Here is a 15,137-nt window from a genome sequence, read left to right on the forward strand (position 1 = left end):
CTAAACTGCCCTGATGAAACCAACCCAAAAGATCATCTCCAACGTGTGTCACATATACTTGTCCAACTGCAAACTTGCCTTTTAACTCTAAACATGCCTCAAACTACCCCAGCATCAAAATTGGCAATCTCCCATAGTCACTTACTTTAATATCCACTTCCATTAACTGTTTATATTCAGGGAAACACTTATCAAACATGAAGTGGTTGTAATTTGAGAACAAGAGTCAAACTTCATCGGTACCTCTGCCTTTACCGCTTCTACTAGATATGTTTTGGATACACCACTCACTTGTAGTATGACTTCCTGACATATTTCTGCAGTCTTACTCTGCAAAAATGTATTTCCTTCATTTTTGCAACATTTACTAAAATGACCTCTTTTGCAACATATGGCAAGTCAGGGGCAAAGCCGGACAAATCTTGTTATTGGCTCTATGTTCCTCCATTCAACATCTATAACATGTCTCTTTAACATTTTTTTAGGAAAGTCCTCTTTTTTCCCTGGTTACCCCCAAACATATTGGGCAGATACTGGTGGTTACTAACTCTTGGCTGTGCCGTGGTTACTGCTTACCAGTCCCAGGACCAGTGCTCTGTATAAAGTGGATATGCAAATTAGGCTAGTTATAATTGTCAGTATCAATCTACCTACAAGTCCCTAGTATATGGTAGGGCATGTAGGTTTAGGGACACCAGCATAAGTAGTGTGCCCATAGTTGCGCTGCTGAGGTGCCCAGTGTCATTTTAAAGACAGGCCTGCCTTGCTGGCTACTTTTAAACTAAAGTTATATGCAAATTCAACTTTGGAATTAAAAGTACTTCCAAAGTCTTAAACTACCTTATTTTTACATATAAGTCACCCCTAAGGTGTGCCCTATGTGCCCCTAGGGTTGGGTGCCATGTAACTATAAGCAGGAACCTTATAAAAATTGTTTTATAAGCCCTGGTGAGGTAAAATAGCAACATTTTGTTTCCCTCTCTGTATTGAATGACCTCCATAGACTAAAATGGGGAGACTTTATTTTAATTAACAAAGTACCCATACGTGCCAGATACCTTGAGTTTGGTATCAAATGACTTGTTATAATAAATCCCACAACTTGCAGTTGTTGAATTTAAATTGTTTTAAAACTCTACCTGAAAGTTGCCAACTTCAGCTCTGTAGTGCCCTTCTCTGATTGGCCAGCCTCTGACAGCCTGGCCAGGCTGCCTTGATGAGGTGTGAAGTGGCCTGGGCTAAACACAAAGGATGTACCTGGGGAAGGAGATCTGCCACAGCAGAGGGTGACACATGATGTGGGGAGAGCAGCCAAACTGGTCTTCAAAGGGAGGGAAGGACATTTGGAGCAGCTCAGGTCCTCTCCCACTTCCTGAAACCCCAATTAGGGGGGCCTCTTGATTAGATTAGGAGAGGGCAGGAGAGGGTTGTGTTTAGGATTTTTAGACACACCAGTGGGTGGGCTTAACCAGATCTAACCTCCAAAAATCACTTTCAATCATGTTGGATTTTTGAAGAATGTTGCTCCCTGGAATAGATTTTTGCCACACGTCCCAGCAAGTGGTCATCAAAGGGGGAAGGAGCCTGAATGTGATTGGACAACCAGGACCCCCGTGCTTTCCACCCAGATGCAAGGACAAAATGGCATAGCTGCACCCACACCTCTGATCCCTACAAAGGTCAAGACAAAGAAGAAGAAGGACTGCCCTGCTAGACCCCTGACGTGCACCTGGACACTGCACTCTGAAGGACTGCACCAGCTGCACACTTGGGCTTCACCACTAAAAGGACTTTACCTGTCTTCTACTGCTTCAAGAAGCCACTCCCTGTTTGCTACAGGTACTAAGGAGCTGCCCAGAGTCCCCTGCATCAAGTCCTGCAAGCAGAGCCCAGCTGACCAGCGTCCAGTGGTCATTTGTAGATTCTGACCAGGTGCATTCTGGGAATTGTAGTCCTACCTCCCAAGGAGCAACTCAGAGCTTCTGAAACCTTGGATCAAGTTGTGGACACTTCAAGGACCCAAAAAGGACCCCTGGAAGAAGAGCCAGAAGTTTTGAGACGTTTGGAGCAACTCCATAAGTTGAAGAGGTGCATTGTGGGAGTTGTAGTCCCAGACCCAAAGAGGCAACCCAGAGCCTCTGAACCCTTGGCAGGTGCTGTGGACCACTTTCCTGAATCAAGAAACACTTCGGAAAGTAAGTGTGACAGTGTTACCTCATGGGTGGCCTGAACTCTGGACTTTGTCCCTTTCCAGTGTGACCTTTTTTAACCCTTTGAGTGCTAGTTGCTTCTATGCGCTACAAAACATTAAGGGCCTGATTACACCTTTGGAGGAGGGTGTTAATCCGTCCCAAATGTGACGGATATCCTGCCCACCGTATTACGAGTTCCATAGGATATAATGGACTCGTAATACGGCGGGTGGTATATCCATCACATTTGGGACGGATTAACACCCTCCTCCACAGTTGTAATCAGGCCCTAATTCTTTAAAAATTCATATTGCCGGTTCCCCTTATCCAATTTTAATCATTTTGGTGTCATTTGGACAAAAACAATATAATCTATTTTTTATAAATTGGTGTTGGATTTTTATTGTGTTTTATGTTTTACTTATTTACTGTTTTGTGATTTTGAAATGCTTTATACACTTGTCTCCTAAGTTAAGCCTTGTCACTCGTTGCCAAGCTACCAAGGGTTGAGCTGGGTTTCATTTATTGAGACCTAACTGGACCTAAGTAGGGGTCAGTGGCCTATTGCTAGGTGAAGGTACTTTCCTACCCTTACCAATAATCCACTTTCCAACAATCTTTATCACTCTTTTTCATCAGCTCATCCTTAGTTTTTACCACACACATCACTCATGTCCTCACTTTTCACAAACATTTTCATATGCTTCACAACACTTAACTTCTCTGCACACTTCTGCATATATTCTACTAGTTGAGCCATTAGAGTCTCTTCAACTGGAAGCAGTTCATCCTTCATCCAAAGTTCTTCTCGTATTTTTCACTATTGCATTTGAAAACAAATTGGTCTCTAATTCTCTGGATGCCAATTGGTGCAGACCGGACACAAAATCTTCCACTGACTCCTCTTTACCTTGACCCAAACTGGTATCCTCTTAAAATCGTACTGACCCTTGGAAGATAATGCAGATCTAGTTTTTAATGATCATTTCATACTCATTCAAATTCCTTGTGTCTTCTCTGGACAATTCAGGCACGTTTTCCAGCACTACGTGACCTTCTATGCCTAAATAGTGTAATAACAGTGCATGTTTTCTTTCTGAGCTCTAGTTGGTACCACAAACTCGAGCATAACGCCTAAACAGTTTCTTCCATTTAAGGTTTGGGTTAATGAGTGATACGAAAAATGGTGGAGCTATAACATTCTGCATGGTACTTGGGAAGCTCTACAAAAATGACTGTAAGCTGATTGTACACTAGAATTTATTATACCGAAATGCCACATCATCTCTGGCAATCATCTGCTCCCCATTATACAGACTTTCCACAGAGAAACTGCAAATTGAGATGATCAAGTGCTTCTGTGAAGATAGAAAAGCATCAGCTAGTGGGACTATGAGCAAGAATTATAAACAAAACAAGCACTGGCAAAGCCAATAGGTCTCGCCTACGAATTGAGAGCTACTGGCTTTGTCAATGTTTAGCCATGTTGTACAGCAGCACGACTTCTGTGCAACAGAGCTAAAAGTAAAATAAAAAATCAAAAGGGTTATGACACAGGCAGCTAAATCTGCATCATAACACATTTTTCTAATATGGGAGGTGCAGGTGGCATCACGGAGGGATGGCATATTAGGGCAACAAGGATAGAGGGTGTTATGGAAAAAAGCACTATGACCGGCCATCACAGGCTGCAGTTTAGAGCTTTTTTGTTTATTCCAGGTGGGGTGAGAGACAACAAGGGAGGATGGGGGTTTGTGGGGAAGAGGGACAGTAACAACAACACAAAGAACGGTGGGAGGAGGTGGAAGATAAATTAAGAGCATGGACAGCAGGAGTGCTCAAATAACAACACAGACAACGTGTGGGAGTGATGACGCAGAAAAGTAGGGCCAACATATATTCGTATATCATGTAACCAAAATCGTATAATGTCGTGTGATTTTAGTAAAGAAAATAATGAACGATGGAAATTGTGCCCTCGAAGTAGTTCGCCATTATTATAAACAGGCTTAATTAATCATGAAGAATTGACAAATGTAGTAATCCGTCATAATTACAAATGTATTCTATGATTTTCTTGTTGAAATTGTTTTATGCTTAGCCTAAATTTAGCAGAGGCTTTGGCCTAGTCGCCTGGTCTCAAATTTAACTGCGTGGTTTTCACTTGCATTAACAAGATACAGTATTTTATTTTAAAGGTTGTATTTTTCCAGTAGAAATGACTAATGCACTTATCTCAAGGTTTCGTGCTAGGCTGGTTGCATCCCCTTTGATGCAAGGTCAGTCTCTGCAGGTGCGGACAATAAAAGTACAGATAACGAAATATTTGGCAAACTTTGTTGCAACTTGTGTTCCAAGGCTCCAAGGACAATGTATGCATAAATGAGTACTAGGAGAAAGACACTATTCATTGGTCAAATTGAAGCCACCCTATGAACCCTCCGATGGAAGAACCTGAAGAATTTGGAATGTTTCTTACTTAAACCCACCGGACAAAGGGAAGTCAGCCATTTTCCTTGATGCCATCTTTGAAGCCAACTGCCAGACGCCATTTTAGACGACATCTTGATGCCCTTTTCTCTATTCCAGAGAGAGAGACTTTAAGAATTCTCACCCTAGAGACTTTAATTTTAATTTGCCCCATCTTGCCCATGCAGTAACTTTGCCCTATTCTCCTTGCTGCTGCAAGGAAACTTGCCCTTAACTCTGCCCCTTTGAAATCTGCCCCATGCTGATCGAACCGGTACCTGAAGGACGAAGACTTTCCTTGTATGCTGATTGTATTTGGTAATTATGAAAGGATAATTGTATTATGCATTGTGTTTTTCCTTTTAGGTACCAACTGCTAATTTTGATAGGGCCCAAGCTAGAAGTTTTCCAAATTTTGTGTTGACTAAATTCGTTTTGCATGAAGCCCCACATGCCAATGCTAATTAGAGGCTAGTCGAGGTATTCATCTGATGCACCGCGCTAAATAGAAATCTTGTTATGCTGACCGATGTATGAAATTAGTCAAATTCAGTTGCTTATATTAGTGATTTGTATTGCTATAACTGAGTGCATTATAATTCAGATTTTGCGTAGATTGCGTTTCTTCCGCCGCTATGGACAGCTAGTAATGTTCGTATACATATATCATTTGGTTTTGAGACTTATATACATTGTGCTAGCTTTGTTAATATAGGGAAATAAATTCACTAACTTTTAATAAACTGGTGTGGTTATTCATGACTGAAAGGTCGTGGTGCGTCGAAATACCAACTGTTATTGATTCCTAATGTGTTATTTTGATCTAGTAATAGAGTATAGGGTATCGATTACAATAATTATTGATTATTGGTTTAAGCGATCCGACTATTCTAAGATGAGGAGAGCCCAACTCGGCTAAAAGGTTCACCTACCTCCAACGTGTCCAGGCACAGGGAAATTTATAAGGGCTGGACGCGTTATCAGTAGATGGTAGCAGAGATTGATGGTTACACCCTTTGGGACCCCATCCGAACAATAGACGGAGTCAAGTTAGAATTTTTTGTGATGAAACAAGTTGGAGAGATGATGATGCCCTACATCCCCAATGACTTTCCCGGAATCTCGGAGCTTGCGAATGGAGGAAATGGTGGTGTGAGAATGTTTCGGCGTTCCTAGTGATAGTATGAGTGAAGTTAGGGTTTTGCGCTTGCACAGCTTATTGCCACAGATTAATTGAGAAGTTTGTGAGGATTTTAGGGGGTTACGAACTCCAGTTAAGAGATTTTAGAGGAGTGTTACTCCAAAGTGTGAGAGTAGGGAAGTCGTCGAACTTCACATGTGTGTAGCGCTTTGTGCAGAAAAATTGTCCACATGGTTGTTTATGTTGAGACGGGCCCTGCAAGGTCAAGAGACTCAGGAGTATGTTGAAAAGTGTATGAGACACTTGATTGATGTTGTAATCTGTTCGGTTTAATAGGTTGATCGGGCGTGGTCAACGAGTCAGTATGAATATTGAAGAATGAAAGAAAATTTTCGACTTTGAGATTTGACGAATTCTAAGGTGCACTAGAATAGTTCATTGATCAGTTGAGAGTAAAGTTTGCGGGTCAAATTTTGCTTGCGAGTGCGGGAAACCGAGAAAGATGGAATAACTGCTGAGGCTAGTGAAAAATCCCTAAGGTTTCTGAAGCAATTGTATTACCCTTCCTGTAGTAAACCAACAGATTTGTTTTCTTCTTTTTGGTTAGTGCTCGCGATATATTGCGGAAATTAGTTTTGAGTAAAGCTGAATGAAAGAGGACAAGCCGCGTGACTTTGTCAGCTGCAGTGTGTAAGTGTGACATCACTAGGAGCCGCGCTGGGATAGGTTGGTTGGTGAGAAGGGTCGCGCACGGATTGGACGCAGTCCGTGAAGCGCAATTGGTGGGGAAAGGCAAGCGAAGAGTATTACAGGATTTAAAGTCACTTATTGATTACATATTCTAGAAAAATAAAAGACGGAAAGATGAAATTTTTCAAAGCATTCAAGAGTGCCTTGAGGGGAGATGTATATATTAAAGTAAATGTGGGAGAAGAAACACCGCCTGAGGGTACACTAGCTTACATCGTGATTGAAGAAAAGGGTGTTGCACCATGTCTTTGGCTAAAGCAATGGTGCAAATTAACAGAAAAACACGGAAGTGTAGCGTTCCCTATCCATGGGTCGTTTAATCTAAGAGTTTGGGAGAATCTAAGATTCACGCTATACGACATGAAAGTACCTCCAAGACCAGCACAGTTTGAGGCATTAGCAATTTGGGAGCTAATAGCTAGAAACCAACAACAAAAGAAATTTGAGACGAGAATAAGAAAAGTAGAAAAGACACTAGCGGATGCTAGATGGGATAGCACACAAAAGGTTTGGAGATCAGACGTATTGCAGGGAATTAAATTGTTCCCAGCAATTACTGATGAAGCAGAGACGGAAGGAAGGAAAGCTACATATAAAACAAACAGGAGTCAGTCCAGAGATAGAGAAAACAACAGAAATTCGAAAAGATCAGACGAGTCAGACGATGAGGAGTTCATTATACAATTGCTAAATGATCGCCCGCCACCATATGTGGAAAGCGAAAAAGGCTCAAGCATTAGTACTGCCCCTCCAGAACCAATACAAGGTAATGTGACACCGAATTTGAGAATATCACAGGGGCAGAGCAGTTCCGATAAGCCCTTTGCACCACAAATAGCACAAATTCAGAGGATATATCCTGACGTGCCTAAATTGAATCCTGTCGATAATTATCAGCCACAGGTTCAAAGGCGCTGCTGTGATGAGCATAATCTGGGAATGACTTCTGATTTAATGGCGCAGGGAGGACAGAACTATCAAAGACCGACATTGATTCCATCTGAATCAACACAAATTTTGATGCCTCAAAAGCAGGTACAAGAAGTGCCGAGGTACACCCAAGTAACAGAGAGCCAGTTAGGTATGCCAGCAATGATGAACCATAACGCCACAGAATTCAGGGAACAGACAGAATCCAGATGCAATATCTCTGCCTATCACTGTAGGTCCACCAGTACCATTGTATATACAGGCAAACCCAAACGTATGCGATCAAGGGGTAGTGACACAAAATGAGACAGGGAGGAGATGCATAGAAAACACTCCAGAAACGACTCCGGTAGTAACACTGCCAAATGGATCTGGGTCTTTGTCAGAATTTAGCCCAATTCCAATTTGTTCTCCGTCAACTGTGGTAAGGTCGAATCCACCACTAATAGTACCGCTAACTTCAAAAACTGAAACGTTGCCGCAACCATCAGGTGCAGTTGATGTAAGTGCTACATTGATGGGACTGAACGCACAACAGCTAACACAAGGGTTCAACAGTTTGAACTCCCCACAGAGTACATCCAGCGGGAAGGGAGAAGAATACCTGAATAAAATAAGACTGGGCATGGAAGCAGATGAACTAGTAGAGGGAACGATGGGTCTGAACAGGTTAGAATCATACACAGAAGAAGAGCTGAGATACATGTGCCCTAGGATTACAAGAGAAGTGAGCAACATACATAAGAAGTTACAAGAAATTGCAGACAGAAACGAGATCGATATAGGTAAGACTAAACACTTGAGCAGAAGTTACAGGCTAGACTTTGAGACAGAATATTTTGAACACATGAGATCTGCAGGGATGAAAACACACCTTAAGGAGATACTGCAGAGCGCCCAGGTCTGGAGATGTTTAGACAAGTGGGAAAGTAGATGGGTTAAGAAAAAGGACAAAAAGAAAGAAAGTACCCCAGATCGGAATGAAAAAGCACAACAGAATGACGACCTGATAACCATGTTGCCAATGAGAGAAACAGCAGGGGGAAAACTTGTACATGTACTGTGGCACAGGTGCGATATTCAATCCTTTATGGACGATTTCCCTAAATTAAGAGAGAAACCGATTGAATGGTATCAACAAACAGATAGATTTGTGAAACTCGCAAAATGCCTTTGGGAAGACCTGAACACCTTATTCGAAAATTGTGGTTCCGGCAGATTTTTGGGAAGATTGTAAGAGGGCTGTGGGTTGGCCGACAAGTGAACCAGAAAGAGATAGGGACACAGGTGCACCATCACCTACAGTAATGAGTTTATACCATAAGGTGATTGAGCACTTGAAAACAAAGGTTGCGTCGAAAAATGTGGATTGGCAGAGGATTGACAGAACGGCACAAGAAGTTAAAGAGTCAATACATGCGTACTATGAGAGATTGTTGAAAGCGTTTAAAAATTACAGTGGCACGGAAACGATTGAGGCAAAGGACATGCACCATTTTGTGTTCAGATTTGTGGCAGGGTTGAGACCCGGGATCAGTCAGATGATTAAAATACATTTGATTTGTTGGCAGTCAAAATCGATCGACGAAGTGTTGAACTACGCAAAATACTGCAGTGATGAGACTGAGACAAAGCAGAAAAGGTTGAAAGAAAAGGTGATGGTAATGCAGCTTAGAGCAGCTCAGACAGGTTTGCAAAGTTTGCAAGGTTTTCAACAACAGTTGCCACAGCAGCAACAACAGGGAAATGCTATGTTTCAGCCACAGATGAGAGGCAGAGGGCGAGGAGGTTTTGTGAATAATGGTCCTGATATAAATACTGTTATGATTCCGAATGGTATACAGGCAATGAAGAAGGTGATGCCATGTCACACGTGCGGAATCGTCGGGCATTGGAAACGGGAGTGCCCAATGATGGTGCAGGAAGGTGTAGGTCAGCAAAACAATGATGTCAATGCATTTCAGAATATAAGAGGACCGAAATCGAGAGGTCCAAATCCAAATTTTCAAAATAATATAAATCAGATGCAGGGTTTACAACCCATACAACCGCAGCAGGTGCAAATGCCCCATGCACAAATGGCACAGTTGCAGCCAATGCAACAGCAGTTTCCTATGGTACCTAATCAGCAAATGCAAATACCCTTAGCACCAATGAATCAGCAACAAGTAATGCTTCCTCAACAGGTCGCAGGTCAAGGGATGAACCAAAATGACACAGTACACCAATTCCCGTTACACAGTGAGAATGGAATAAACGATGCGTGGGAGAGTGAAAGTTCAGATGAGGAGGGAAATTGTATGCTTGCAGCATCCTTGGAAGTTGATCAAAGGGGTCCGTATGTGGAAGGAAGAGTTATGGGTCACCGTGTTTCGTTCTTGGTTGACACCAGAGCTACACGTTCTACAGTTAGAAGCATTGAAGTACCAAATTTGCCACTTTCTGGGAGAACTGTTCAAGTAGTGGGAGTAGCAAATAGGTACCTGACAAACCCAATCACAGATCCAGTGCAAGTCAGAATTGGTAACTATCAAGGGTGACATAAATTTGTGGTGTGTGACTCAAGCCCGATATCACTATTAGGGAGAGACTTACTGTGTAAATTGGGATGTTCGATTATGTGTTCAAATGATGGAATTAAAATTCAGACAAACAGTGATGAGGAAGAAGAGGACAGTTTAAGAGGAGACAAAGTGGAAATTGTCGATGAAGAGTATCCCCTGATTACTCTTTATCCACTGCTCACTGAAGCAGATATTCCTGCTGAGTTACTGGAAACAGTTGGAAAGGAAGTGTGGGATATGACAGGAAAAGAAGTAGGATTGGTCAAAGGAGTAGAGCCAGTGAAAGTGACAGTAAAACCCAATGTAAATTTTCCCCAGACCCCACAATACCATATGACACAAGACTCCTTCATGAAAGTCGCCCAACTCATTGACGAGTTCGTGAAACAGGGAGCACTGAAAGAAGCGCTAAGTAGTCCATGTAATTCACCAATCATGGGACTAATAAAACCGAGTGGAAAGGTCTGGATTGTTTAGGATTTGAGGAAAATAAATGACATAATAGTCAAATGTTGTCCCGTAGTACCAAATCCAGCTGTAATAATGTTTCAAGTTCCCTGTGATGCTGAGTCTTGTGCCATATGGTATTCTCAGTCATCGACTTGTCACAAGCATTCTTTTCTGTGTCTCTTCATGAGGACTGCCAATTTCTCTTTTGTTTCAAATTTTTGAACAGAGTCTACAGTTGGTGTCGAATTCCTCAAGGGTTTTCGGAGTCACCATCAATTTTCAATCAGATTCTAAAGAAAGATTTGGAATCATTGGAATTACCATTTGAATCAACCTTGGTACAGTATATTGACGACTTGATGATCGCGTCCGTGACAGAAAGTGACTGTACAGCTGACACCATTGCCCTATTGAACCATTTGGGAAGGAACGGACACAAAGGTGGTCATTCCGACTCTGGCGGGCGGCTGTTGCCGCCCGCCAGGCGGGAACCGCCATTTGGCCGCTCCGCGGCGAGAAGACCGCTGCCGGCATTCTGACCTTCCCGCTGGGCCGGCGGGCGCTAACTATGTTAGCGCCCGCCGGCCCAGCGGGAAGGAGGGCTGCAACACAGAAGCCGGCTCCGAATGGAGCCGGCGGTGTTGCGGCCGTGCGACGGGTGCAGTTGCACCCGTCGCGCTTTCCACTGTCTGCTAGGCAGACAGTGAAAAGTCGGCCGGGGCCCTGTTAGGGGGCCCCTGCACTGCCCATGCCATTGGCATGGGCAGTGCAGGGGCCCCCAGGGGCCCCAATACACCCGTTCCCACCAGCCTCTTCCTGGCGGTGACAACCGCCAGAAACAGGCTGGCGGGAAGGGGGTCAGAATCCCAATGGCAGCGCTGCTTGCAGCGCTGCCATGGCGGATTAGCCCAGACGGGGCAAAATCGTCGGGAAACCGCCGGCCCGGGTTTTCTGACCGTGGCAGAATGGGCTAGGAAGCACCGCCAGCCTGTTGGCGGTGCTTCCGTCATTCGTGGCCCTGGCGGTCTTAGACCGCCAGGGTCAGATTGACCCCCAAAGTGTCCCCTTCAAAATTACAGTTCTGCCAGAAGAAAGTGAAATATTTGGGTCACCAAATAGAGAAAGGGTCGAGAAGAATTATGAAAGAGAGAATAACAAGTGTACTTCAAATGAGTCCACCGAAGACGAGAAGAGAGGTGAGAAAGTTTTTGGGAATGGTGAGCTATTGTCGCCAATGGATTCCCAATTTCTCAACTCTAGCAAAACCTTTACTGAAACTGACCCAGAAAGATGCACTGGATGAAATAGTGCTGAAAAGAGATGAGATGGATGCTTTCATTGAATTAAAGGAATGCATGTGCAGGGCTCCAGCTTTAGGTATGCCTGATTACACAAAGCCTTTTACATTGTTTTGTCATGAACGTGATGCATGTTCCTTATCTGTCTTGACTCAAGCCCATGGTGGCGTAAACAGACCAGTAGCATATTTTTCAGCTACTTTGGATCCGGTCGCAGCAGCACTGCCAGGGTGCTTGCGTGCCGTAGCATCAGTTGGTATCAGCCTAAATCAAAGCGAAGGAATAGTGATGGGACATCCTTTAACAGTCATGGTCCCTCACTCAGTCGAGATACTTTTGACACGTTCCTGAACACAGCACGTGACCGGTGCTAGGCTTACAAGGTACGAGACAATAATTTTGGGTTCACCTAATGTGCAGCTGGAAAGGTGCACTACGTTGAATCCAGCAACCTTGTTTCCCAGTGAAAATGTCGAAATTGAGAACGCTGAAGACATCGAACACGACTGTCTTCAGGTGACTGAATTTTGTACAAAACCAAGACCTGATATCAAAGACACCCGATTAGAAGAAAACGATCAAGTTATTTTTGTTGATGGTTCATGTTTAAGAGTTGCACTAGGAATATTGAAAGCAGGATATGCTGTATGTACAATAACAGGTGTTCTGGAAGCATCTTGGCTTCAAGGAGTTTACTCTGCACAAGTAGCAGAACTGGTAGCACTTACTAGAGCTTGCCAACTTTCCGCATTAATCAAAGTCACCATTTACACTGACAGTCAGTACGGATTTGGAATAGTACATGACTTTAGGCAGTTGTGGTCACAAAGAGGCTTCATGACCTCTTCAGGGTCACCAGTGAAAAATGGTGAAAGAATAAGAGAATTGTTACATGCCATCCAGTTACCAGGAGAAGTAGCAGTGGTAAAATGCAGTGCACACTCAAAATCACAAGACTATGGGGGTCATTCCGACCCCGGCGGTCAAGGACCGCCGGGGTTGGCGGGAGCACCGCCAACAGGCTGGCGGTGCCCTGCAGGGCATTCTGACCGCGGCGGTTTGGCCGCGGTCAGAACAGGAAAACCGGCGGTGTCCCGCCGGTTTTCCGATGCCCTGAGGAATCCCCCATGGCGGCACAGCTTGCTGCGCCGCCATGGGGGATTCCGACCCACTCACCGCCATCCTGTTCCTGGCGGTTCCGACCGCCAGGAACAGGATGGCGGTGAGGGGTGTCGTGGGGCCCCTGTGGGCCCCTGCAGTGCCCATGCCAACGGCATGGGCACTGCAGGGGCCCCCGTAAGCGGGCCCCACATAGTATTTCAGTGTCTGCATTGCAGACACTGAAATTCGCGACGGGTGCAACTGCACCCGTCGCACCCTTCCCACTACGCCGGCTCCATTCGGAGCCGGCGTCCTCGTGGGAAGGGGTTTCCCGCTGGGCTGGCGGGCGGCCTTCTGGCGGTCGCCCGCCAGCCCAGTGGGAAACACAGAATGCCCGCCGCGGTCTTTTGACCGCGGTGCGGTCATTCGGCGGTTCCCGCCAGGCGGCCTGCTCCCGCCGCCCGCCGGGGTCTGAATGACCCCCTATGTTTCTTTGGGAAATGGGTATGCAGATCAAGTCGCAAGGTTTTGCGCATTGAACTGTATATTGCTCAGAGACGAATGGAACTTGATAAATGAGCCAGAACTTGAACCAAGTGAAGCTTTTGCTCTAAAGGTTGTAGATACAATCGATGAATTGAAATCCCTACAGAACGATGTTATTGAAGATGAGAAACTCTCATGGAGCAAATTACAATGCGTAAAGAAACCAGATGATTTGTGGGTTTCAAGTGAAGGGAGATTGGTTCTACCAAACAGTCTTTTGACGCAGTTGGCCAGATTGTACCATGGACAAGCCCATCTTGGAAGGGATGCCATGGTTAGGCTATTCAAAATTGATTAGTTTAATCCCAAATTCCGTCAAGTTACTGAAGCAGTTTGCCATCGTTGCGTCATTTGCCAACAAATGAACGCAGGGAAGGGAACAGTAGTAAATTTGAGCCACATTGGAAGAGCAGGTGGGCCGTTCAGCAGGATGCAAATGGATTTTATTGAGATGCCTGTGCACGGAGGCTTGAAGTATGTGTTGGTGATTGTGTGTATTTTTAGTCACTGGATTGAAGCATACCCTACACGCAGAAATGACAGTCTCACAGTTGCAAAACTACTCTTGAGAGAACTAATACCACGTTTCGGATTCCCGATCTCCTTAGAATCAGATAGGGGAAGTCACTTCAATAACGAAGTAATAAAATTACTGTGTGCAGCGCTGAACATTGAGCAGAAACTGCATTGTAGCTACCGCCCTGAAGCATCAGGACTAGTGGAGCAAATGAATGGCACATTGAAATCGAGGATGGCGAAAATATGCGCATCAACAAATTTGAAATGGCCTGACGCATTGCCGTTGGTGTTAATGTCAATGAGAAACACCCCTGATAGAAAGACTGGACTGTCCCCGCATGAGATCCTCATGGGCAGAGCCATGAGGCTTCCCGCAGTTCCTGCAAATGCTCTTTTGAATATTACAAATGACATGGTGTTGGACTACTGCAAAGGTCTAGCTGATGTGGTACGCTCTTTTTCTCACCAGGTGGAGGAAGTCATGTTTGGAACCCCGTTGGAAAGGACCTTTCCAAGTGAATCTGATAACAACCACCGCTGTGGAGTGTGCGGGAGTTCCCAACTGGATTCACGCCAGTCACACGAAAAGGGTGACGTGCCCCACAGAAGAGGAAGTTGAAGCGCTGAAATCACCAGTGACTGACGAGAGAGTACCAGGCACCGAGACAGGTCAAAGAGAACCAGGAGGCAAACAAGCAGAAATAGAGGAAGGGGAGATATTTTCTGAGGAGGAAACAACTGACCCATTTGAGGAGGTCGGAGGAGAAACATCAGAAAGTGACAAAGATCCTGAAGGTGACGAAAAGCCTGCGACAGGTGAAGAAGCAGGAGAGCCTGATCAGAGGAGGGCTTTCCCAGAAGCAGACGATACAGGAAAAGAAAAAGAAAACTTGATCGACCTCCTAGGGAAAGAAAAGGAGGCAGGACAGGGTGAAATCGTTCAACCTCTTCCAGAACCGGTTGCAGGTCCGTCAGGTGAAAACAGTGCGAAACGGAGACAAAGCATATCGCCAGTGAAATTAAGGACTAGAGAAATATTGAATGAAAGTGAAGGGCCAAAGTTGAAAGAGAAAAGAAAAGAAGTGTCTGTCGCAATAACAACACCAAGTGAAGAGAAAGACCCGGCCAAGGAAGAAAGTACCAGCGAGAGAGAATCAAAAGGAGAGGCAAAATTGAA

At 44.6% G+C, this 15,137-nt stretch overlaps 1 protein-coding gene across 2 annotated transcripts in view; it reads right to left on the reverse strand.

The window, feature by feature from the left end:
* Positions 1-15,137, reverse strand: part of TH (tyrosine hydroxylase) — a 225,892-nt gene that overhangs the window by 134,738 nt on the left and 76,017 nt on the right. The gene's annotated exons all lie outside the window — the stretch shown is intronic.

The sequence above is a fragment of the Pleurodeles waltl genome, chromosome 3_1 (assembly GCF_031143425.1).
Source record: "Pleurodeles waltl isolate 20211129_DDA chromosome 3_1, aPleWal1.hap1.20221129, whole genome shotgun sequence".
Taxonomy (NCBI): domain Eukaryota; kingdom Metazoa; phylum Chordata; class Amphibia; order Caudata; family Salamandridae; genus Pleurodeles; species Pleurodeles waltl.